General features: G+C 44.0%; 1 protein-coding gene across 7 annotated transcripts in view; it reads right to left on the reverse strand.

Annotated features, from left to right (window-relative positions):
* The window catches only part of alg9 (ALG9 alpha-1,2-mannosyltransferase), a 258877-nt gene that overhangs the window by 199694 nt on the left and 32349 nt on the right, over positions 1-26834 (reverse strand). The gene's annotated exons all lie outside the window — the stretch shown is intronic.

Below are 26834 nucleotides of genomic sequence, written 5' to 3' on the forward strand. Positions count from 1 at the left end.
GTGTCTCAGTCGGTTAACATTATAACCAGCTAGATCACACAATTCCAGAAAGCCCCAACACTTACGTTCTTTGCCACTTATTAGCCCAAACCAAATGGGGTCAGGTCCTGCTGTATATGAACATGGATTTCCTCAATATCCGAGGAGTTGCACATGGCACTGGTCATTGTGCAATCAGCCCGAGGCTGAAATTGAACCTGGATCCCTGGCGCTGTGAGGCAGCAGTGCTAATCACTGAGCCACCATGCTGTCCTAGTAGTAAGTGGTTCGCAACTAAGTAGTAAGTGGTTCGTAAGCTGAATTATTACTTTTTGTTCAGATAGTTAATCACCTGTGTTGACAATTGTTCCAGTTCCTCTATCATAGCAGAAATCCACCCCATGAAATGCATGAAAAGCATCCATGTTATATAATGATTATTCCATAAATGGAGTTATGTGAATCTTTGGAACTCTTCGTCACAGAGAGCGGTGGGGGCAGAGTCCTTGTGTGTATTTAAGGCTGAGACATGCAGATTTTTGACCTGTGGGGGAAATCAATGTATAAGGGGAAAATGTTGGTGCCTCAGTGGTTAGCACTGCTGCCTCATAGCACCAGAGAGCTAGGTCCAATTCCAGTCTTGGGCCACTATCTGTGTGGAGTTTGCACAGTCTCCCTGTGTCTGCATAGGTTTTTGCTGGGATAGCGTAGCGGGCTGCGTCAGGGTAGGACGCTCTTTGGAGGGTTGGTGTTGACTCGATGGACTAAGTGATGCTTCCACACTGTAGGGAGTCTATGGTTCTATATCTTTGCTGATTTTTGAGAATTGACCAGACTGGAGTGGCAGGAATTGACCAGACTGGAGTGGCCATGTTTTCCTTTTGTACAGGACATAATGGGGCAATTTTCAACATTGTTAGCTCGATACTAGTGTTGTATCTGGATTGGAATGATTTTGGCTAGGGGTGCAGCTGGTTCTGGACGACAATCTTTCAACAAGATAGCCAACATGTTGACAGGGAACACAACCTTTGCATTATCCAATGCCATCACCGTTTCTTGATAGGGGTCAGTTTGATTAGTTCGCTGGATGATGATTGAAAAGTAGAATGATGCCAACAGCGTGGGTTCAATTCCCGCACCAGCTGAGGTTACCATGAAGCACTCTCCTTCTCAAGCTCTCCCCTCACCTGAGGTGTGGGGACCCTCAAGTTAAACTACCACCAGTTGCTGCTCTCTAATGGTAGAGCAGCCCTATGGTCTGATAAGACTATGGTGACTTTACTTTGATATCACACAGGAGTGAGCCAAGTTGACCGAGGTATACTCTTTGTGATGCTGAGGGCCTCAGCAGGAGTCCAAGATGGATAATCCACTTAGAAATTCTGGCTGAAGATGGTTGCAAATACTTTAACATCATATTTTGTGATTTGCTGAGCTCCTCCACTGTTGAGGGTAGGGATGTTTGTGGAGCCTCCTTGTCTAATTAGTTATAGAAATAGAGTTATACAACATAGAAACAGACCCTTCAGTCCAACTCACCCAGATTTTCCAATCAACTAATTCCATTTATCTGCATTTGGCTCATGTTCCTCTGAACCTTTTTTAACCATGTACCTGTCCAAATGTCTTTTAAATGTTGCGACCGTACTTCCATCTACCACTTCCTCTGGCAGTTCATTCCACATATGAACTACCCACTGTGTGGAAAACGTTGCTCCTCGGGTCCCTTTTAAACCTTTCTCCTACACCTTAAAAATATGCCAGCTAGTATTGAACTCTCCTATCCTGGGGAAAAGACCTTTGATATTCACCTTATCGATGCCCACATGATTTCATAAGGCCATCCCTCTACCTCAGACACTCCAATGAAAACAATCGCAGTCTATCCAGCCTCTCCTTCCAATCCAGTCCTGGTAACATCCCTGTAAATCTTTCCTGCACCATCTCCAATTTAATAATATCCTTTAATAGCAGAGTGACCAGACTGTACACAGCACTCCAAGAGTAGCCTCACCAATGTCCTGTAAACTGCACATGACATCCCAAATCCTATACTAAATGGTCTGGTAATGAAGGCAAGTGTGCCAAATACCTTCTCTACCAGCCTGTCCACCTGTTAATTAATCATGGCGCCCCCCCCCCCCCCCCTACACATTAACAGCACAGAGGTGAAATGAGTGGAGAGTATCAAGCTCCTGGGAGTGGTCATCAACAACAAACATTCTTGGACTCTTCATGTGGATGCATTGATTACAAAGGCCCAACAATGTCTCTTCTTCCTCAGGCAGCTGAGGAAATTTGTCATGATGGTGAATACCCTTGCCAACCTTTATAGGGGCACCATCGAGAGCATTCTGTCTGGATGTATCACTACCTGGTATGGAAACTGTACCATTCAAGATCGGAGATGGTTACAGAGAGTGGTGAACTCGGCCTGGACAATCACAAAGGCCAACCTCCCATCTGTAGAATCCATCTACCAGGCCCGCTGTCAAGGAAAGGCTGCCAGCATTCTCAAAGATCCATCCCACCCTGGCAATGTTTTTCTACAACCTCTACCATCGGGGAGAAGGTACAGAATCCTGAAAACACGCACCACCCGGTTTCGTAACAGTTTCTACCCTACTGTTGTTAGAATACTGAATGGACTCTCAAACTCTTAACCTTTGCCTGTACCTGTGATTTTGCTTTTGCCGCTGTTTACCTAATATTTACTTATCTATGCTACTTAACGATGTGATCTGCCTGTATTGCACACAAGGCAAAGCTTTTCACTGTGCCTCGGTACACGTGACAATAAATTCAATTCAATTCAATTCATTCGTATCTGGCCAACAATGTGAAACATTGCACAGATAAGTCCTGAGCAGGATACAAAATCAGGGAAAATCGGTCTGGTAAATGTCTGCCTTGTCAGTCTTCTCTCAAAAGTCAGCAAAGTGATGGAAGATTGTTACAAGTTGGAAGGCACAGCAGAATTAAGTTAATGAATATCATGATAAGCTGTTTTTCTGGTGGGAACACCAACTGAGTCAGTTAGTTCATGGGCATATAATCATACTCGAATAACTATTACTTTCTGTTTACATTATAGCCAGCGCTATTTGTATTAAATAGGTTTGCTTTGCCTTTGTGTAACCAGACTTGCCCATACCTGCCTAAACGTGATGAAAACAACATGAAGCAGAGAACAAAGTGCAACACAAGCACCAACTGCGTCAACAATACAAGACCCTTGACAATGATCTGACAGGATTGGGACACTCTGTCAAGTTTTCTTCGTTTTAATTTGTAGCTCATGCTGCTTTTAGGCAACTAAAACTTTTAATCAGTGCCTATGTTAATTAGCATACAATGAGCAAACCAGACATCAAATTATACATCATTGGATAAAATACGAACACGAGTAGTCATTGGTTCACTTAGGACTCATTCCTCGTGATATTAAACCCAGTCTTCAAAGAAGATACAGAGCACCGGATTTCTTGCTGTTCACTCAAAAAAGTCAAAATCAAGGTCCAGATCTCTCAGAATTCAACACTATTTATCTTGAATCAATTGCTTAGAGTATCTTCACATAAAGACTAAATATTGCGGATGCTAGAAGCCTGAAACAAAAACAGGAAGTGCTTGAGAAACTCAGCGTCTGCGGGGAAACAGACAGAGTTAATGTTTCCAGTCTTAATTGGACTCTTCTTCAGGTGTCATACAAGATTCGAGACATTTACATTTCTCTCTTCGCAGATGCTGCTTGATGTGTCGAGTCTCTCCAGTACTTTCTGGTTTTTGCTTTGAGTACCTTGTTGGTGTAAAAGCCGCAAGTGGAGAGCTAAAACTGTCTTGTTGTTAAAAGTACTTGCTGTTGGGTAAGGATAAGATCAGGCTCAGCTGGGAATCTCATGCAGCCAAACAGCCTGCATTCGATCGCACATCAACATCTTCCCAGGCAAAGCACCAGCTGACTAAGTCCTCACTGCCTTCTGGAAAGGAGCAGAGAATCGCGAGAGAAATTCTTCACTGAAAAGTTTAAGCTGATTTCCAACAGCACGGGTTTTGGAAGTCAATTTTTTTTTTCTTTTGGCATGTCATTTCCCATCTTGACTACTGGCAGAAACGAAGCCAGACTAATTGAAGATTAAGTGGTTCACTTATGGTTCCTAAGACAGTAAATGGATTTGCAATCTGCTGCCTTTGTAATCTGGCTTAAATTCAAATATAACACTTATGCACAAAAAAAACAGAGGAACAGTGAAAAAGGGAAGAGATAGACTGGAGAGGAGGGCACTGTAATCAACAAATTTAGGAACAGACAGCAATACGCCCATCAAATCAGGCAATTCTTCCAAAATGGCTTTCATTACCTCAATCTTTGACCTTTACTCATGAGGTACAAAAAGAATTAACTCAGGCAACAAAGTTAACTTTGATTTTCTAGATGTATGTTTTCCTGAACTTGAAAACAAAACCTTTCCTTAAAAAACTCTGAATCCCTTTGTGTGCGAGGTTTTGATGCTCTGCATGAACTACACATCATGTGGTGTTCAGTCTCTGGATAAGGGGCCAATGATTTAGGATTGAAATACAAAACAATGTGTTCTCTCAAAGAGTCTGTGAATTCTGAGGGCTCTTGGTGCCTCCACTGTTGACTATGTTTTTGATTGCAGTAGACATATGTTGGTCAAGGAATACAAGTAAAGGCGGGGGGGAGGGGGAGGGAGCTATTGGGGGCAAGTGGAGAGTTGAAGCCACAAGGTTGGCCAGAATTATACTGAATGGCAGAGCAGGCTCAATAGGCTGTGTAGTCTACAATAACAGCATCACAGAATCTCTACAATGCAGACAGAGGCCATTCAGCCCATCATGTCTGCACTGGCCCTGCAAGCAGCATCCCACCTAGACCCATTCCCCCACTCTATCACCGTAACTCCAAACTTATTGTAGCTAATCCACTTAGCCTGCATGTCCCTGGACACTATGGAGCAATTTAGCATGGAGGGCATTGACACCACCCACACCCCCCACCTCCTCCATGACTTGTGCTTCCCTGACTCCCAACACCTCATCTTCACCTTGGACATCAAGTCTCTGTACACATCCATCCACCAAGGCAAAGGCCTCCAAACCTTCCGTTTCTCCCTCTGGCGCCAACCCAACCAGTAACTCTCCATCGACACACTCATTCGATTAGCGGAACTAGTCCTCACCCTCAACAACTTCTCCTTCAAATCCTCCCACTTCCTTCAGACCAAACGGGTAGTCATGGGTACCCGTCTGGGCCTCCAGTACGTGGAACAGTCCACCTTCCGCAGCTACACTAGCACCATTCCCCCACCTTTTCTTTGCTACATTGATGACTGTATCGGTGCCATATTGTGTTCCCACGAGGAGGTTGAGCAGTTCATTATACTTCACGAACACCTTCCACCCTGGCCTCAAGTTTAGCTGGACCATCTCGGACACCTCCCTTCCCTTCCTGGACTACTTTGTCTCCATATCCAGCGACCGACTCAACACGGACATCTCTTTCAAAACCACCAACTCCCACAGCTCCCTGGACTACACCGCATCCCACCACCCCTCCTGTAAAAACACTATCCTTTACTCCCAATTTCTCCAGCTCTGTCGTATCTGCTCCCAAGAGGAGCAATTCCACTCCAAAACATCTCAGATGGCCGCCTATTTTAAGGATCGCAATTTCCCCTCCCATGTGATCAACAATGCTCTCCAGTGCATCTCCTCCACTTCCCGCACTTCTGTCCTTGAACCCCACCTCTCCCACAACAACGAGGGGTGAAATTCACTGGTCCTCACCTTCTACCTCACTAATCTCCAGATACAGCTCATTATCCTCTGCCATTTCCGCCACCTACAGTCAGATCCCACCACCAGGGATATACTTCCCTCCACAACCCTACCTGCATTCCACAGAGACCATTCCCTCCGCAACTCCCTAGTTAGGTCCATGCCCGCCTCCACTCCTGGCACCGTCCCCTGCCACCGGAAGAGGTATAAAACCTGTTTCACACCTCCCCCTTCACCTCCATTAAGGGTCCCAAAGGATCCTTCCACATCCAGCAGAGATTTTCCTGCACATCCAAATACCTCACTTACTGTGTCTGTTGCTCTCGGTATGGTCTCCTCTACATTGGGGAGACAGGACACCAACTCGCGGAAAGTTTCAGGGAAAATCTCTGGGACACAAGCACCAAACAACCCCACCGCCCTGTGTCTGGCCACTTCAACTCCCCTGCCCACTGCGCCAAGGACATGCAAGTCCTGGGCCTCCTCCACCGCCAAATCCAAGCCTGGAGGAAGAACGCCTCATTTTCTGCCTTGGGAGCCTCCAACCACACAGCATCAATGTTGATTTCACCAGTTACCATATCTCCATTCCCCTCACCTCATCCCAGATCCAACCCTCCAACTTGGTACCACCCTCTTGAACCATCCTACCTGTCTACCTTCCTTCTCACCTATCTGCTCCATGCCCCCCTCTGACCTATCACTGTCACCCTCACCTGCATCTACTTATCAGCTACCTTCCCCACCCACACACCATCCTCCTAGTTACCTCACAGCTCCCTTTCCCCCCCACAACATTCCTGATGAAGAGCTTATGCCCAAAATGTGGACTCTCCTGCTCTTTGGATGCAGCCTGACCAGCTGTGCTTTTCAAGCATCACACTCTTCAACTCTGATCTCCAGCATCTGCAGTCCTCACTTTCTCGCAATTTGGCACGGCCAATCCACCAAACCTGCACATCCTTGGAATGTGGGAGGAAACCGGGGCACCCGGAGGAAACCCACGCAGACACAGGGACAGCATGCAGACAGACAGTCATCCAAGGGTGGAATCGAACCTGGGTCCCTGTGATTGTGAGGTAAAAGTGCTAACCACTGAGTTACCATGCTGCCTCTCCTCCTGTATTTCCCTTGAGGTCCTGTCACCCAAAGAGTGAATCCCATTTTCCTTCACTCTGGAATGATGTGCAGTTTTAATTCATATACTGTACCACAGGTTCAGTGGCACTGGATTGTGAGCACTACAAATGCCCTTTGCCTTTTTGATACTTGCCACCATTGCAGGAATTCTATGACTGATTCATAATTCACCAAAGAACAGCCTCAATTTAATTATTCAAATAAACAACTTTCAAATATTCCAGATGAAGTTTGGGTTCTTGCAGCCGAGAAGTGGTCTAACCTCTATACTTAGAAAAACTGAACACATCAATGAGAAACAGGTTTAAAAAGAGAAGGATTATTCATTCATGGAGGAACTATAATTAACATTTGGCAACGGCAGCAAAACCAAGATAGCACTAAAGGCACTAAAAATAAATTACTCCTAATATTAAAGACTATCTTTACACACATAAACCAGCTGTAGATGACAGGCCGATAGCATGAGGTTAGGTTTGTTTGTTCCGTATTTTCACACAATTCATCCCTCTGGGATATAATTGGTAAATGTTGGAAGGATTAACAGGCTGATTAGCAACCTCTTCGAACTACATCCTGACTGCACATTCCCTGGTCATCAAGTTCTCGCGTTGGATTGTACCTAACAGCTTCTACCAGAGAGGCAGAGACACTAGCTACAGAGATAGATTGTAGCCCATGTAACAAGTAGATAACTGATCTGAAACATTAATTTTCTTTTACACTCTCCTCACAGATGTCACTGAACTTGCTGAATATTTCCAGCATTTGACTGTTATTGTTTCAGTTTTCCAGCATTCCCGGTATTCTTTTTTTGTATAGGTTGCACCTCCCTAATCCAGCTCTCCCTAGTTCAGTAAATGCTGCAGTCTGAAGATCCCAGTACCCCCTCAGGTTTTCCACAATTGTAATGACAAGTAAAAAGAGCATCTTCAGTTTCTGAAATAACTGCTCCTCACCTTGATTTAATTTGTAAAGAGCTTCTTAACTGTGTTCAAAAACCTCTGTTAGGAACCAGATAGATTAACGTTAGTGGTCAGGCAAGTTCTAGCCTGGCAAAGGCCCAAAGGCTTTCAGATTTCTGTGGTACAACTTGTACTCATGTTTAATTCACTGCCTACTCCTTTCCTGAGGATGCCCATCCTGAATAACCTTTACACTTCTCTCCAAATGGATTCTCCAAAAGCTCGTCTCATGTATCTTGCTCTCCCCTTCGCCTCTTTTTCTTTTAAAAATTGAGTTCAAACGAAAGCTCTTTGACTTGAAATATGGGAACTCTCGTTTCTCTTTCCGGGTTTGCTCTGTGGTTGATGTTGAAGACGAAAGCTATAGACTCCGGAAAATACTGACATGCTGGACAAGGGAAGATGCTTGCCTGGCCTGTTGAACCTTTCCAGAAACTTCTATTTCTGATTATTTGGGGTGATTTAAAAAAAAAATGTGACTTCACCTTAATCCATAGTTATGGTAGGTCACAGCCACTGAGGACTAAAGTAAAACAGAGAACAGCAGATGCTGGAAATCTGAAGGTGTTCTGAAGAAGGGTCCCTGGATTCAAAGAACAAAGAAAGTTACACCACAGGAACAGGCCCTACGCCAATCCTGCTCCTGTATTTAAACTTGTCGCCTATTTCCTAAGGATCTGTAGCCCTCTGGTCCCTTCCCATTTGTGTATCTGTCTAGATACATCTTAAATGACGCTATCGTGCTAGCGCTTCTGCTTCTCTACCACTTCTGCTAGCAACACATTCCAGGCACCCACCACCCTCTCCATAAAGAACGTTCCACGCATATCTCCCTTAAACCTTACCCTCTCACCTTGAACTAGTGACCCCTAGTAATTGAGTTCGCCCACTCTTGGGAAAAAGCTTCTTGCTATCCACCTTGTCTAAACCGCTCATGATTTTGTAGATCTCGATCAGGTTCCCCCCTCAACCTCTAGCTTTCTAATGAAAATAATCGTAATCTACTCAACTGCTCTTCATAACTAGTGCCCTCCGTACCAGGCAACATCCTGATGAACCTCCTCTGCACCCTCTCCAGAGTATCCACATCATTTTTGGTAATTTGGTGACCAGAACTGTACGCAGTATTCCAAATGTGGCTGAACCAAAGTCCCTTCAACTGTAACATGACCTGTCAACTTTTGTACTCAATACCCCGTCCAATGAAGGAAAGCATGCCGTATGCCTTCTTGACCACTCTGTGTTGCCACCTTCAGGGTAGAGTGGACCTGAACACCCAGATCTCTCTGTACATCGCATTTGCATAGGGCTTTTCCATTTACATATAGTTCACTCTTGAATTGGATCTTCCAAAATGCATCACCTCACATTTGCCCGGATTGAACTCCATCTACCACTTATCTGCCCATCTCTCCAATCTATCTATATTCTGCTACATTTTCTGACAGTTCTCTTCAGTGGCTGCTACTCCACCAATCTTAGTGTCACCTGAAAACTTGCTAATCAGACCACCTATACCTTCCTCCAGACCATTTATGTATATCACACACAACAGCGGTCCCAGCATGGATCCCTGTGGAACACCACTGGTCACAATTCTCCATTTTGAGAGCCTCCCTTCCACCACCACTCTTTGTCTCCTGGTGTCCAGCCAGTTCTCCATCCATTTAGCTAGTACACCCTGGACCCCACACAACTTCACTTTCTCCCTCAGCCTACCATGGGGAACCTTATCAAACACCCTACTGAAGTTACAAAATGTTAATTTGAAATGTTAACTCTGCTTTCTCTCCACAGATGCTGCCAGACCTGATGAGTTCCCCCATCAATTTCTGGGTTTTTTACTGCCATTGACACCTAAGTTTTCTAACTTTGGAAAATTCATTTGAAAATTATTAAGCTTCCCACTACTCTGAGACAATCTATGAAAAGGTGAGGAAATATTAGTCCTAAGGACAAGACAGGGCAACCTTCACATTTGGGGGACACAGTAACATCACCACTCTACAGATCAGGCAATTCAGCCCATTGAGTCAGTTTCTCTCCCCATGCAATCCAGTCAAATTCTACCTTTCGCAAACCCTTTCATTTTCCTCTCTCTGAGCAACTAGCAAGTTCAACAAGAATAAGGTTACACCCTTTCCATCAATTTGATTCTACTCCAAGATTCCAGCCTAACCACCCATAAATATAAGGTGCATTTTTGTAACATCCCTTTTAGACTCAAAAGGATAATCATAAGCATTTATACTTGTTAGTATCTTAGCCTGTTTTGCTTATGTTAGACCCTTTAATATTATGAAAGTTTGCCCAAACAAGGTTTTACCTACTCAGCAATAGTAAAAACACTCCAATTTCAGGATTTCCTTCATAACTGTAGTGTCTTGTGCCTTATAACATTTTAATGGATGTATATGGTGCTTTTATACCTTCTTATAAAAAAAGGTTTGTACTACAATCATACCAAGAGCAGGTACAAGTTTAATATTAGTGCATTGCTCTTGTATTCAATGCTGAGCTACAAAATCCAAACTGAAGAAAAGGTCTTATACACTATGCCTCAGCCAATAAGAGAAAGTATCTGACCTGTCTTAGCTGTTTCATTGACTCGTCCTGCTCCCTATGTCCTACGGTCATCAGGGATCTGTGGTATGCACATCAAAGTCCCTCTATGCCTCTATATTTCTCAGTAAACCAGTGTTTTTGTAAATTTCTTGCCTCCACTGCCGCCTCTCACTTCTGTAAATTGAATTCGATTTGCCACTTTTCTGCTCCCTTGACCAGCATGTCAGTATCTTGCCTGGAATCAATATCTTCCCCTTTGTTCTCAACATCCCTAGGTCTCAACAACCACACAGCACACATTTCTTTTATCTGCACGTATCTTAATCATGCTCCCTACATTTAAATCTAAATCACTGATATTGTTTTGAAAAGCACAAAGCCTTGTAGATGTCCCCTGCAGTACTACACGGAAACAACCTTCCCAGTCACAGGAACATCTGTGGCAATTTTGGATCAATTTCCCATTGATAGCATAAATGTTTATTTTTCTGAGCAGTCTGGCATGTGGGATATTGACAGAAGCCTTGCTAAACTCTTTTGAGGCCAATATCAAACTCCTTCGGAATTGTACTATTCTATCACTACATGTGTTTGACAAGGAAAGGGTGTTGCTTTTTTAAAAAAAATCTACTGTTGTTGCATGTACATTTGCCTTGTCAATCTGTTTCTGAATTTACTGCCACCAATTCTCAGTGGGGCTGCTATATGGCACTTTAAATGTAAATGGTTTTGACTCATAAAATGACAAATAAACTGCTAGTCGCCCCACAAGAAGCTCAATTTCTCTCAAACTGCTCAATGTCTGTCCAGCATATCAAGGAATCTGATAAATAAAGCGTTCGTTGATATGCATGTATTTTAAATAATAATTAATCATAGAATTCAAAAAGAACACATTTTCTTTTAACTCCACTTTACTCAAAAAGCTTAAAACTGTGTTTATATACATTTAGAAAGAGTTTCAAAGTTGGAAGGAGTTTTCTAAATCAAGTGTTTTCTATACTGAATGTTTAAAATTCTTTGATAGGACATGAGCATCTCTGGCTGAGCCCAGCATTTATTGCCCGTCCCTAGTTGCCCTTGAGAAGGTGGTGGTGAGCTGCCTTCTTGAATCGCTGCAGCCCACCTGCTGCGGGTTAACCCACAATGCCCAGGGGGAGGGAATTCCAGGATTTTGACCAAGCGACAGTGAAGGAACATACAGACAGAAAATGTACTCTGCGTGCTTCAACATACACCCTTATTTGCACCATGTTCATTCTCAGAATGTCCAAGCATTGCAGCCAATTGCGCTGTTATGTTGCCGAAAGTGGAGCCAGCTTGTGCACAGCAAGATCCCACGAGTCCAAAATAATCTGAGGATGACTGATCAGTCAATCTGTTTGGAGAATGTTTATCCATGAGAATGTAAGACTGCTGGGAGGCCATTCTTAGTCAAATAGGTCAAATGTAAACTAAAACTCTGAAATGGGGAGCAAAACATTTTTGCATCAATACTGCAGTTCCACCAATACAGCAGCTGAAAAATAGTGGCAGACCATCTCTCTCCAAAGGGCTCAGGAATCTTACAGAAAAGGCTGAACAATGATAACAAAATACCAATTAATAATTATTCACAGCCCCACTTTTTCACGAGAACAGGAAGATCCATTCAAGTCTGCACTGCCTTTCTATTCGTAGCTGATCTTTGGCTCCGACTGTATTTTCCCAGTAAATCCTTCGCTGTTTGTGTGTCCTATCTAGTCTCCAGCGATTTTTCAGTTACAGGGAATGTGTGGCTTCCAAATGTAAGGCCCTTAATGCAATATATTCTGGGCCAGAAAAGATGGAGAAAAAGTGAAGTTGCAACTAACTAGAAGTAACCATTGTTACCTTTTGCCTGGCCAGCGCATTCTTCCTATTGACCTTCACCCAAATCTTAGACACAATCTTTCCGATACTATGACCACCAGATGGTGACGTTTTGGTGTCTGTGCAAGCAGGTGGAATCACCAGTGTTGCCTTTTTCAGCTAATTTTATAATAAACTATCTGAAGGCAAGCTACGTAATGTGATAACAGGACCAAGAGTGGGCAGGAACAGATTGGCTGTGCTGAAAGGCAGACCATGTCATAACAAGACCAGGCAAATGGAAGAAGCAGGCTGCTTCACCCAGTTTCTCTGCCTCTGTCACATCAGTTCTGACCATGCCACCTTCCCAGTGTGCTCTCAAAAATGTCCACCTTTTCCCTCAACCGAGGATTCCCAGCCTCCGTGGTTGACAGGGCCATTAGCTGTGCCTGAACCATCTCCTGCACTTCTACCCTCACCCCTGCTCTTCCCTCCCACAACAACACTAGTGTCCCCCAGTCCTCACTTTGCAACCCACAGCACCCACATACAAAGAACTGTAAGCCGCCATTTCCACCACCTCAAGCAGGACGCCATCAATAGGCACGTATTCCCCATCCCTCCCTTGTCAGCTTTCCCAGGGACAGTTCCCTCCAGGATACCTTGGTCTACTCCTCCTCCACTCTCAACCCTTTCCCTACATCCCCATGAACATTCCCCTGCAAGCACAGAAGGTGTAATACTGACATGTTTACTTCCTTCTTCCTCAGCATCCAAGGCCCCAGACAAACCTTCCATGTGAAGCAGTGCACCTTACCTGCACCTTACTCAATCTAACTTACTGTATTTGCAGCTCACAATGTGGTCTCCTCTGCGCTGGGGAAACAAAATGCAGACTGGGTGATTGCTTTGCAGAACGTCTACATTCTGTCCATAAAAGAGACCCTGAGTTTCTAGTGGCCTGCCACTTCAACACACCAGTGTATTCCCTGACCAACATTTCTGTCACTGGCTTGCTGCAGAGCTCCAATGAGCCTCAGTGCAAGCTTGAAGAACAACATTGCATTTTCTCCTTGGGGATCCGGCAGTCTCCAAATTCAATAACTTTAGAGCCTGATCCCATCCTTCCATGTTCTTTTTCCCACCCCGCAACCTATTCCTGTCGTGACATGGATCTTTTTCAGCACAGTGCTGGAAAAGCACAGCAGGTCAGGCAGCGTCCAAGAAGCTGGAGAATCGACGTTTCAAGCAACAGCCCTTCATCAGGAAATCACTTTCCTGCTCCTTAGATGCTGCCTGACTTGCTGTGCTTTTCCAGCACCACACTCTCGACTCTGATCTCCAACATCTGCAGTCCTCACTTTCTCCTCTTTTTCAGCAAAGCCTACCCATTCTCTCCTACCGTCGGCTCTCCTTACCTCTTATTCAGCTTCTCTTCTGTCCTGGCCTATCAAAAATCCCCTCATCTTCCTAGTCCTTTAATAGCCCTCACTCTTTCAACTCCATCTATACCAATCCGCTCACCTCTCCCTCCACTTCAGTATAAATACCAACTTTTCCTAGCTGCTACAAGTTCTGATGAAGAGTCACCAGATTTGAAACAGTTAACTCTGCTTTCTCTCAGAGATACTGCCAGACCTGCTGAGTTTCGCCAGCAATTTCTATTTTTTTATCCATCTAATAAACCTCCCCAAACCACCTTCTATACATTTACATCCTCACTTAAATAAGGAGACCAAAACTACACAAAGTATTCGAGATGTGGTCTCACCAACACCTGCATAATTGACACATAATGTTCTCACCTTAATGATTTCGCTGCTCCTTGGATGCTGCCTGAACTGCTGTGTCTTCCAGCACCACTAATCCAGAATCTGGTTTCCAGCATCTGTAGTCATTGTTTTGACAGCATTCCATTAGCCTTCTTAATCATTTGCTGTTCTGCATAATTTTTGTTCTGTTAGCAAGGATAGAGTGAATGCACTCAGGGCTGGGGAATCGAGGACGAGAGGGCATCAGTATAAGGTTAGAGGGGCAAGAATAAAAAGGACACTGAGGGGCAACTTTTTTTTATACAGAGGGTGGTGCGCATATGGAATAAGCTGCGAGTGGAAGTGGTTGAGGCAGGTACATTAATATTTAAAAGGCATTTGAACAAATACATGGACGGGAAAGGTTTGAAAGTATATGGGCCAAGTGCAGGGAAATGGGGTTAGTGTGGATAACCCCATGGACCACTATGGATCAAAGGGCCTATGGCGTGCTATAGGACTCTATGAGAGCTAGGAAACATGGGGCCAAGTAAAGGCTTTCTCAGACTTTTTGCTAAATTCTCTCTCAGTTGCACTGGTATTAAAACTATCCCGCAGGCCCAGCGTAATGCTCAAATGGACACTGATTTACTTTCTATTATTGTCATATACAAACTAAGAACTGCGAACACTGGAAATCTGAAACAAAAACCAGAAATCGCTGCAGAAACTCAGCAAGTCAGGTAGCATCTGTGCAGGGAAAGCACAGTCAACATTTCCAGTCCAGTGAGCATTCTTTGTATGTATATGGAATGGATCATGTCCCAATATGGCACCTGGTGGGATTTAAATGTAATAAATTAATAATTCTGAAATTGAAAGTAAGCCTCAGTTTTGTAGTCACCCTCTCTACTATCGATTGTTGTAAAAACTCATCTCATATTCCAATGCCCCTAAAAGAAGGAAATCTGCCCTTCTTATCCAGTCTAGTTTATATGTGACTCCAGAGCTGTAGAATTACCGCTAGCTCTTAACTGCCCTTTGAACTGGCCCAGCAAGCCACTCAGGGCAATTAGGGATAAGGAACAAATGATTTGATTTATTATTGTTACATGTACCCAGGTACAGTGAAAAGTTTTGTTTTGCGTGCAGTACAGGCAGATCATACCACACAAAGACCGTAGGCTGATAGAACAGAGTGAGGAATACAAAGTTATGGCTGCAGAGAAGGAGCACAAAGAGCAAGATCAACATTAGATTTGAAATTTGAGAGGTCCATTCAGAAGTCTAATAACAGGGAAGAAGCTGTTCTTGAATCTGGTGGGACGTGCGTTTAAGCTTTTGTACCTTCTGCCTGATGGAAGAGATTATAACCGGGGTAGGAGTCGTCTTTGATCATTTGTTGGCTGTCTTTCCAAGGTACCGAGAAGTATAGATAGGGCCGGTGGATGGAAGGCTGCGTTGCTTGATGAACTGAGCTGTCCCGGGAAGAGCAGTTGCCGTACCAAGCAGTGATACATCCAGATACAATGCTTTCTATGGTGCATCTGTAGGAGTTGGTGAGAGTACTCATGGGCATGTTAAATTTCCTTAGCCTCCTGAGGAAGGAGACGTTGCTGTGCTGGTCTAGTCAGCTAAATGCGTTCCAGTGAGATAGCAAAAGGGGAGGGGATACAGGAGAACAGAAGTTAAAATTAATGGGAAGACCTCCACCGTCCTCAAACTTGCAGAACGAAAAGGTAGTATCTCATGCTCCACGCAGAGGTAGCAAGCCCCAATTAATCCTCCTAGGAGCAGGAGCTTGTGGCTCAGAACATTGGTGAGGAACGAGAGGAAGGGACCAAAACCACAGAAATAAAATCCAAACATATGTGAAGTCTCTGGTAACAAAATTTGCACTTCATTACTGTAGAACCTTAATTGTCTCTTGCTAACGTGAAAAACTGTACCAACATTACTACCAGATCAATCTGGTATCATAACACGTATAGCTATCAAAAGGGAAGGGAAAGTTGGAATTTATTTGTGTGTTTAATGGAATAATAATGTGTAGCAATCCCCAGTAGACCACATTCATTATACCAGATCAGGAAAAGGTATTAAATTACAGACTACCATCTGCTAGTGCAAAGTGAAAAAAAAACAAATGAACTGAAAGTTAAGTGCCAAAATTGACTTCCTGATTTAAAGGGATAAATTTTTTTTAAGGCTCGTGTGTATCTTTTTCCTTTCTAAAGCCAACTGACTCCATCTGCCCATTTACCTGAATGCCTCCTCACCAGCCCAGGCTCCACACGTATGTTCCAAGTGAAGCAGCAATTACCTGCACTTCATTCAATCTAGTCTACTGTATTCTCTGCTCACAATGTGGTCTCCTTTTCAGTGGGGCATTGAAACTCAGACTAGGTGACCGCTTTGTGGAACATCTATGTTGTGTCGCACCAGCGGCCCCAGGTTTCCAGCTACCTGCTGCTTCGACATATCACCATGCTCCCTGGCCAACATCGCTGTCTCAGTCTTCCCACAGTGCTCCAGTGAAGCTCAGCACAAGCAGAATCTCATTTTCCACTTGAGGACTCTGCAGGCTCAATAGTGAGTTCAATAATTTTAGAACCCAGACACCTTCTTCCATGTCCTTTACCCACCTGCACAGCCCGGGTCCTGTCCTGCACAGTCAGCACAGCCAACCCATTTTCACCTACTTATGGTCTCCATTATCAGCTTTTCTTTCTCCCCAATGTACTATCATCCATTGCTTTGTCTGTCTGCCTGTTGTTCTCTCTCTGGGCTCCATCTGCCCACTCCTTTTCCTCCCCAACTTCAGCAAAAATACCATGTTTTCCTAGTTACAGCATGTTCTGAAGAAGGGTCATTGGATGCAAAATGTTAACTCTGCTTTCACTCCTCAGATGTTAGAAGACCTGTTGAGTTTCTCCAGCAATTTCTGTTCCTGTCTCATATCTTCAGCATCCACAGTTTGTTGTTTGAATTCCATCTTTTATCGTGTGGTGATTTTAAAATTATTCGGCTCTTATTTCTGTGCAGATTTATCTAAGGAGGAGTTAGGTTTGATGCCTGCCAGCACTCACAGAGCTTAGCAGCAGCTGGACCTATCACCAGTGGTGCTAGGAGGCTAGGATTTGTTGGCAACAGTACAGACCTTCCATTCACCCAGATGAAACTCCAGCTTTTGAGATATTAGTTCCACTCTTGTTGCACACATCCATCTGAGGGATGTGGAAATTTGCCCAACTCTTGCCTGGAATCCAGCAATAACTTGCACTTAAATTAACAATGTGGATTTCCTTTCAAACTATCACCAGTTAAAAAACGCCTGTTGGACTTAAAGTCTCCAGGATTGGATGGCTTGAATCCTAATGTCCCTGTGCATGAATCACAAAAGGGGGAGCAAGTCATTAGGGAAGCTAATAAAATGTCAACATGTTAATGGCCTGGTGATAATGCCACTGATTAGCAATCCAGAAACCTGGGCTAATGTTCTGGAAGACATGGGTTCAAATCCCATCACGGCAGATGGCAAAACTTGAATTCAATATAAAAGTCTAGGTTAGAGAAATGGCCTGATGGCAATGTGTAACCACTGGCTGGTTCACTAATGTCCTACAGGGAAGGAAATGTGCCGTCCTTACCTGGTATGGCCTATGTGTGACCCCAGACCCACAGCAAAGTGATTGATTCTGAACAGCTCCTTGGGCAATAAATGCTGGCCTGGCCAGCAACATCTGCATCCCAAGAATGATTAAAACAAATATCACAAGTGGCATTGAATACATGTGTAGGGAGGTTTTGTTTCATTTAGGAGACATTGGTGAGACCAATGTCTCACACACCTGGAGTCCAGTCGGTTCTGATAAAACACGATAGTTCCGTTCTCAAGCGATCGTACATTTGAGAAAATCGTGCAACAGCCACACCACTTAAACCAATGGGTTGGAATCAGTACAGGTAAGGAATGTTCACCTTCTACAAATAACAGTCTAAATTCTTCAATTGGATTAAAATGAATTCACATTGAACAATCACGTGTTACAGCAGAAACGACCGTACTTTGTACAATATTGGTCTCCTTATTGATGGAGTGTTTATCCATAATGTAATGTGACCACTGCCCATGGATAGACATGCCCAGTGAAGTCACCTAACCACAATAAAGGGTCAGGATGAGGGGCAGTGGCTGGGCCCCAGCTGGTGAGAGAGAAAAGCGGGAATAGGGAGTGGAAGGCTGTCTAACCTGACCAGGAGGAGGAGGGGTGGGGTGGAAGCCTGCTCTGGGAGGGGCAGCAGGCAAGGCCTGCACCAGAAGCAGGGACAGGGGAGGGGGAGCATGGCAGAGGGAATGTGGTGTTGGGGGAGCGAGGCCTGCATTAGGAGCCAGCATCTTTCCCCCGCTCCCCTCGGAGTGACTGGAGGGGGGCGGGGAGGTGGCTGCTGACAGAAAATAAAACACATGCTTCTTATTTTGTCATGCAGAATTTCATTATACATCCAGACAGTGCCATCTATAGTTAGGTAGCTGCTTCCTATCACTTGAGGGCTGTATCCACTGCAGTTTTAAAGAGTCAGAGGTCACCGAACTGATAGATAAAGGGATTTGATCAGGTGGATATTGAAAGAGCGTTTCTCTTGTGGGAGAATCTAGAACTCGGAGCAATTGTTTAAAAATCAGGATTTGTTACCCATTCCAAACAGACAAAATATCATTTCTCTTAGCGATTTGAGGGTCTTTGGAATTTCCTTCCTCAAACACAGTGGACGCTGATTCTTTAAACACTATTACGACAGATTGTTCTAACAAGGGTTGCTGGATTCACAATGTTAACCCAGTGTTTCTCTCCACAAATGCTGTTGGGTTTCTCCCACACTTTCTGTTTATGTTTCAGATTTCCAACAATTCTTCGTTTTTGTTTTATTACAGATAGATTTGTGACTGTCAAGAGAATGAAAGATTATGAGGGATGTGCAAGAATATAGAGTTAAAGTGAAAATCAGATCAGCTGTGATCATACTGAATGGGGGAGCAGGCTCCAGAAGCCTATTGGCCTACTCATGTTCCTCGTTTGCATGTTCATATGAGCATAACATGGGTTTTCTTTGTTCTTTATGCCACCGAGGGAAGGCATTCATAGGAAATGCAGCCCCTTAAGAAAAGATGTCAATGCATTGGAAGCAGTTCAGAAAAGGTTTACTAAACTAGTAACTGAACAGGGTAGGTCATCTTCTGAGGGAAAGTTGGACAAGCTAGGCTTGCATCTGCTGGCACTTAGATGGGCCAATGGGTGGAGGAGTGGCAGATGGAGTTTAATTTTAGACAAATGTGAGGTGCTGCATTTTGGAAAAGCAAGTCAGAGCAGGACTTACGCACTTAATGGTAAGGTCCTGGGGAGTGTTGCTGAACAAAGAGACCTTGGAGTGAAGGTTCATAGCTCCTTGAAAATGGAGTTGCAGGTAGATAGGATAGTGAAGAATGCGTTTGGTATGCTTTCCTTTATTGGTCAGAGTATTGAGTATAGGAGTTGGGAGGTCATGTTGTGGCTGTACAGGACATTGATTAGGCCACTTTTGGAATATTGCGTGCAATTCTGATCTCCCTCCTATGGGAAGAATGTTGTGAAACTTGAAAGGGTTCAGGAAAGAGTTACAAGGATGTTGTCAGGGTTCAACGCTCCAACACTCTCAGGAAAACAGCCCCAGCTTATTCAGCCTCTCCCTTTAGCTCAAAACCTCCAACCCTGCCAACATCCTTGTAAATCCTTTCTGAACCCTTTCAGGTTTCAGAACATCAGAGAACCAGAATTGCACACAATATTCCAAAAGTGGCCTAACCAATGTCCTGTACAGTTGATTGGAAGGATGTGTAAAGTAAGATCTGTCCGCTTTGCTACCAGACCAACTGAGTTTCTCCAGCAATTCCTGCTTTTGTTTTAGATTTCCAGCATCCGCAATTCTTTGTTTTGTTTTATTACAGAAACCGGAAATGCACAAAGTTCACGAGACCGAATGAATCGGGGCTCCTTCCCTTGTCCAACTTTACTGCTGTAATATGGACAATCTTCCCAGATTGTGAGTAACTTGCAGAACTCATGCATCTGCTATTCCATTCATGTCTCTACATTTGTAGCAGATGACATGTTGAAATATCACCAAGCAGGAAAGGTAGCTAGCACACGCAGAGTTTCACACACAGTAGATTGCTTCTGTTGCAAGCAGTTAGGGAAGGGAGATAGGGGTGGGTGAGAGGGGGGTGGGTGCTGAAGTCATGATTCAACCCTCCTCCTCCAGTTTATAATTGAAGCTTATCCAAGGTCTGTTTCCCAACCAGTTCTGCATGGCTTAAGCTGACAGACTAGAATCGAAAATGAGCAAGGGACCAGATGCGTCACAGAGACAGCTGACTGAACAAGTGACGCACAGGGCTTTTTTTTTTAAAAAAGGTGGTCAGTGTGTTACAGCCTGGTCTCTCCATTATGATTCACTTGTGCAAACAACCTGGAAATTAATTATTCACTGCCTATTCGTTTACTGCTCAGGGGAATAGGTATCATGAAACATTTGGGATGCAACATAGATGTAAATCAGTTGCCAAAATATTTTCTTCCTGCAAAATTGTAAACTGATCAAAAAAAAACACAAGCTTTTGATCCCTCTACAAGATTTGCTGGGAAATTTCTGGGATCCTTCCCTTTTAGGAGCTGATCTTTACAGTTTTTTTTTATCTGTAAGCAATATAAGGGGTGGCACGGTGGCACGGTGGTTAGCACTGCTGCCTTACAGCACCAGGGACACGGGTTCAATTCCCGTCTCAGGCAACTGTCCGTGTGGAATTTGCACATTCTCCGTGTCTGTGTGGGTTTCCTCCGGGTGCTCCGGTTTTTTCCCCACAGTCCAAAGATGTGCAGGTCAGGTGAATTGGCCATGCTAAATTGCCCGTAGTGTTAGGTGGATTAGTCAGGGGTAAGTGGAAGGGAATCGGTCTGGGTGGGTTGCTCTTTGGAGGATCAGTGTGCACTTGTTGGGCCGAAGGGCCTGTTTCCATACTGTAGGGAATCTAATCTAATCATATCTAGAAGCAGGGATGCATAAATGTCTGTGGACAAATACTCACTTTCTCTTGATTTAAAGTAATTAACAAAAGAACAAGAGGAGACTCTTTATAAATAGAAACAGAGATATTACAATTAAGATTGCAATACCTAAAAAGTATTGTGGAAACCCATTCAGATCAATGTTCAGAAGGGATTTAGACTGTAAAGACTGCATTTTCTTATTTTCTTCATTTCTGATTGTAAACTGAAATTGGAAAAGAACTCTTAAAATCCAAGCATTGAGGAATGAGTTGCTGAACTTTGAAAAACAAGTTACTGAAACTCATTGTAAGTTGGGTTTACACTGCTGCCTTTGCAAGCAGGTCTATGTGTATTTATGGAGTGCAGTTCAGCTGGAGACAGATTGCTGAGTACTTTGTACAAAAGGTGGCCAGTTGTAGATGCCAGAAGTCACCAGCCTGACCACAACTCTCTGATTGGATCCTGAACAATGCAGAGGCAGATAATCTCCAAATGGAGAGGAGATGGGTCTGTTTCTACCTCCCTAGAACAAAGTCACTCAAACTTGGAGATAGGTAGTCATTTTTTCCCACCATCATAGAATCCCCACCAGGAGTGGAAGCAGGTTCTAGATTAGAGTGGTGCTGGAAAAGCACAGCAGTTCAGGCAGCATCTGAGGATCCTGCTCCTCGGATGCTGCCTGAACTGCTGTGCTTTTCCAGCACTATTCTAATCTAGAATCTGGTTTCCAGCATCTGCAGTCATTGTCTTTACCCAGGAGTGGAAGCAGGCTATTCGGCCCATCAAGTCCACACTGATCCTCCAAAGAGCATTACACCCAGGCCCACCCCTGTCCCTTATCTCTGTAACTCTGCATTTCCCATGGTTAACACATCTAGACTGCACATCCCTGGCTGTTATGGGCAATTTAGCATGGTCAATCCAACTAATCTAAACATCTTTGGACTGTGGAAGGACACAGGGAGATACAAGGAGAAAATGCAAACTCCACACTCTCACCCAAGGCTGGAATCAAACCCAGGTCCCTGGAGCTGTGAGGCAGCACTGCTAACCACTGAGCCATGCTGTGCTGCCTATTTCTCACCAGTTGCCAAAAGCTGTGGATTTTAATCAGTATTTCAAAGACTTTCCAATAAATGTACCAATCACCAAGGAGTATGCCTCTTGAAAAGAACTAAAAGTAAATTGGGGAACTGAAGATCGTGAGGAGAAAAAGGAACATCTTGTCAACTTCTGGTTTCATTGAACTGCATCTCCCCAGGACATTTTCTTCCCCTGTACCATTTTTTTTTTGTCTGTCTGCATGCCAGGGTTTTTAAAAGGAGATTTGTATTTCAACTAGTGAAATTAAAATTCTGTGGCTAGAAGGTATTTCTTTGTAATGAACAGTAGTTCTTTTTAAGCACAAGTACCTGGTCAGTGATTTCTGTTCATCTGATTCCATCGGTCAGGTACAAGTTGGACTTAAATTAAAAAAATGGAAACTTGTGGTGATCCCAAGAATATTAGAAATTGGGAATCAGTGCACTCTCTCAAGTGGGTCATAACAGGATAAATATTTGAAGGGGTAACACATACATCGGAGTCACACAGCCAAAATCATTAAAGCGGATTGTAACATCAAAGCTGCCGAAAGCAGCTCTCACCTCATACAGTAGTTACATTGAGAGTTCAAATCCCCTAATTTTCAAACCTCAGCTTGTGCAGTGTGCCATAGAGCAGAGGCAAAGAAAACACCTGAGTGGGTGAAAAGCACCCCAACCTAGCGCATAAAAACACTATTTTAAAGTTACATATGTCCAGAAAAAAGGGAACTTAATTTTCTCCCACCCATAAATGCCAACATAAAAAACAACAGTAAGGGTTATTTAAAATCAGAATAATATCACAGTCTTTTTGTACCTTCATTTCCACACGGCAGAGGAACCTCGATTATCCAAATGACACAGGCAGAGAGTGTTTTGTTTGGATAATCAAACGTTCGGATAATTGAATGCCAGACAACACAGTTAGCCAAGCATTGGGACCTTGTGATCTTGTTCAGATAATCCGAAATTTGGATAATCGAGGTTTCTCTGTAGTTTGTTTGCTAATAACTGCTATTGAAAGCTAAACAGAGCTAGAGACACCAACCCACATTTCTTTCTCGACTATTATGACCTGATAGAACTCTGCACTCTTCTGACCCTGGTGAATTCATTCACTACAATGTCGTCAGCTGCTTGGGCCCTGTGCTCTGGAATTCTCTATTCAAAACTCTCTGGATCTGTACCTCTCTCCTCTAAGACATTTCTTAAAATCTACTCTAACCGAGCTTTCTGAAACATGTCCTTGTATTGTGCCATTTCGCATGGTGTCCAATTGAGTGCTTGGGAAGCAACTGGAGACATTTTGCAACGTTGAAGTAAGACTCAGACCATATTCAGATTTGGGCTCCTAAGTGTCAAGCAACACTTGTGCTGTGACCATTTCCAACGAGAGAATCTAACTATCCCCATTTACTATCATTAATTTCTGACAGGGGTGCCTGCGATCAAGTGGAACTAGGGAATGAGAAGGTTATATGATAATTAAAGGATAATTGGGTGACCGTATGATTGGCTGAATGATATAAATAAGAAACACAGAGAGGTGGGCAGTGAGGTATGTGATTCCCAAACACCCCACCTCACCTCAACCCCAGCTGTTCCAATTTGATTCAGTCTCCTCTCATGTTCCCTTATTTTCTTGTTGCACTGTCCTTGTAGCTTATTTTAATTGTTTAACCTGCCAAAACGTGTTTTGGTCATGGTTTATATAAAAAAGTACAGAAGGAAAAGTCATCCAGATTACTGGGGGTTCTGTAGAGTGGTAGAAATAAAACTCTGAATGGAAACGTATACGTCTGTTTAAACACCCTTTTAACCTTTGGCGTTTAAAATCATAGAGTCATAGAGATGTACAGCATGGAAACAGACCCTTCAATCCAACTCGTCCATCTGACCAGATATCCTAACCTTATCTAGTCCCAGCACCCGGCCCATATCCCTCTAAACCCTTCCTATTAATATACCCATCCAGATGCCTTTTAAATGTTGTAACTGTACCAGCCTCCTCCACTTCCTCTGGCAGCTCATTCCATCCTCTGTGTAAAAAAGTTGCCCCTTAGATCCCTTTTATATCTTTCCCCTCTCACACTAAACCTATACCTTGGGTTCTGAACTCCCTGACCCCAGGATAAAGACTTTGTCTACTTATCCTATCTATGCCCCTCATAATTTTGTAAACCTCTATAAGGTCACCCCTCAGCCTCCGACGGTCCAGGGAAAACAGGCCAGGACTGTTCAGCCTGTCCCTATAGCTCAGATCCTCCAACCCTGGCAACATCCTTGTAAATCTTTCCTGAACCCTTTCAAGTTCCACAACATCCTTCCGAAGGAAGGAGACCAGAATTGCACGCAATATTCCAACAGTGGCCTAACCAATGTTCTGTACAGCTGCAACATGACCTCCCAACTGCTGTACTCAATACTCCGACCAATAAAGGAGAGCATGATTTCCCACGCACAAAGCCATGCTGACTATCACTAAACAGTTCTTGCCTTTCCAAATACATGTACATCCTGTCCCTCAGGATACCCTCCAACAACTTGCCCACCACCGACATCAGGCTCACCAGTCTATAGTTCCCTGGCTTTTCCTTACCACCCTTCTTAAATAGTAGCACCACGTTTGCCAACCTCCCCAGGATAAAGACTTTGTCTACTTATCCTATCTATGCCCCTCATAATTTTGTAAACCTCTATAAGGTCACCCCTCAGCCTCCGACGGTCCAGGGAAAACAGCCCCAGACTGTTCAGCCTGTCCCTATAGCTCAGATCCTCCAACCCTGGCAACATCCTTGTAAATCTTTCCTGAACCCTTTCAAGTTTCACAACATCCTTCCGAAGGAAGGAGACCAGAATTGCACGCAATATTCCAACAGTGGCCTAATCAATGTTCTGTACGGCCGCAACATGACCTCCCAACTCCTGTACTCAATACTCTGACCAATAAAGGAGAGCATGATTTCCCATGCACAAAGCCATGCTGACTATCCCTAAACAGTTCTTACCTTTCCAAATACATGTACATCCTGTCCCTCAGGATACCCTCCAACAACTTGCCCACCACCGACATCAGGCTCACCAGTCTATAGTTCCCTGGCTTTTCCTTAGCATCTTTCTTAAATAGTAGCACCATGTTAGCCAACCTCCAGTCTTCCAGCACCTCACCTGTGACTATCGATGATACAAATATCTCAGCAAGGGGCCAGCACTCACCGCTCTTGCTTCCCACGGAGTCCTAGCATACACTTGATCAAGTCCTGGGGATTTATACACTTTTATGCATTTCAAAACATCCAGCCCTTTCTCCTCTGTAATATGGACATTTTTCAAGATGTCACCATCTATTACCCCGCATTCTATATCTTCCATATCCTTCTCCACAGTAAACACTGATGCAAAACACTCGTTTAGTAACTCCCCCATCTCCTGCAGCTCCACACACAGAATGCCTTGCTGGTCCATAACATCCCTTGATGTTCAATTTCGTCACCTACACTGAATCACTCTCTATCATCATCCTGGGGATTACCGTTCACCAGAAACTGAACTAGCCAAGGAAATACAGGGGCTACAGCAGTATACAAGCAGCTGAAAATTCTGTTTGAAGTAATTCACCTCCTGAGTTCCCAGAGTTTGTCCACCATGTTGAACACACAAGTCAGGAATGTGATGGATTATTCCCCCACTTGCCTGGATGGGTGCAGCTCCAACAACACTCAAGCAGCTTGACACCATCCAGGACAAAGCAACTTGCTTGACTGGAACTACATCCACTGCATTCAATATTCGTTCCGTTCAACATTGCTGACACACAGTGGCAGAAGTACGTACCATCCACCAGATGCACTGTAGCAACTCAGCAAAGCTCCTTTGATAAAATCATCCAACTGCTCACCTGTACTGTCTGGAAGGGTATGGTCAGGGCGATAAATGAAACATTACTAACTTTCCCACCAAGCCATATACCATCCTGACGTGGAACTATATTGTTGCTCCTTCACTGCAGCAATGTCCACATCCTGGAACTCCCTCCCTCATAGTTCTGTGGTTGGATCTACACCCCAAGGGCTGCAGCAGTTCAAGAAGGCAATCAATATCTCCCTGACAAGAAAGGTCATTTAGGGATGAGCAATCAATACTGGCCTAGCCAGAGCACCTCAATCTCATCAATGAATAAAAGGTGCTAAGTAAATGGAAACTCTTGCCGTATCATGTCTTTTCTGCTTTTTGCAAACGTATAGCCAGGAATATTAAAAGCAGAAAACATTTAGTCATGTAACTTTTTATATAATTGGACAAGTGCATCTTGCTTTAGTCTCAAGGGCGCCATCTTGTGAGGAGAGAGAGCAACGCAGCAGAAGTAACACAAGTTAAATCATGTTTTTCGAGTCATAGAGATGTACAGCATGAAAACAGACCCTTCGATCCAACCCGTCCACGCCGACCAGATATCCCAACGCAATCCAGTCGCACCTGCCAGCACCCGGCCCATATCCCTCCAAACCCTTCCTAATCATATACCCACCCAAATGCCTCTTAAATGTTGCAATTGTACCAGCCTCCACCACATTCTCTGGCAGCTCATTCCATACACGTATCACCCTCTGCGTGAAAAGGTTGCCCCTG

This window comes from Chiloscyllium plagiosum, chromosome 35, assembly GCF_004010195.1.
Source record: "Chiloscyllium plagiosum isolate BGI_BamShark_2017 chromosome 35, ASM401019v2, whole genome shotgun sequence".
In the NCBI taxonomy this organism is placed as follows: domain Eukaryota; kingdom Metazoa; phylum Chordata; class Chondrichthyes; order Orectolobiformes; family Hemiscylliidae; genus Chiloscyllium; species Chiloscyllium plagiosum.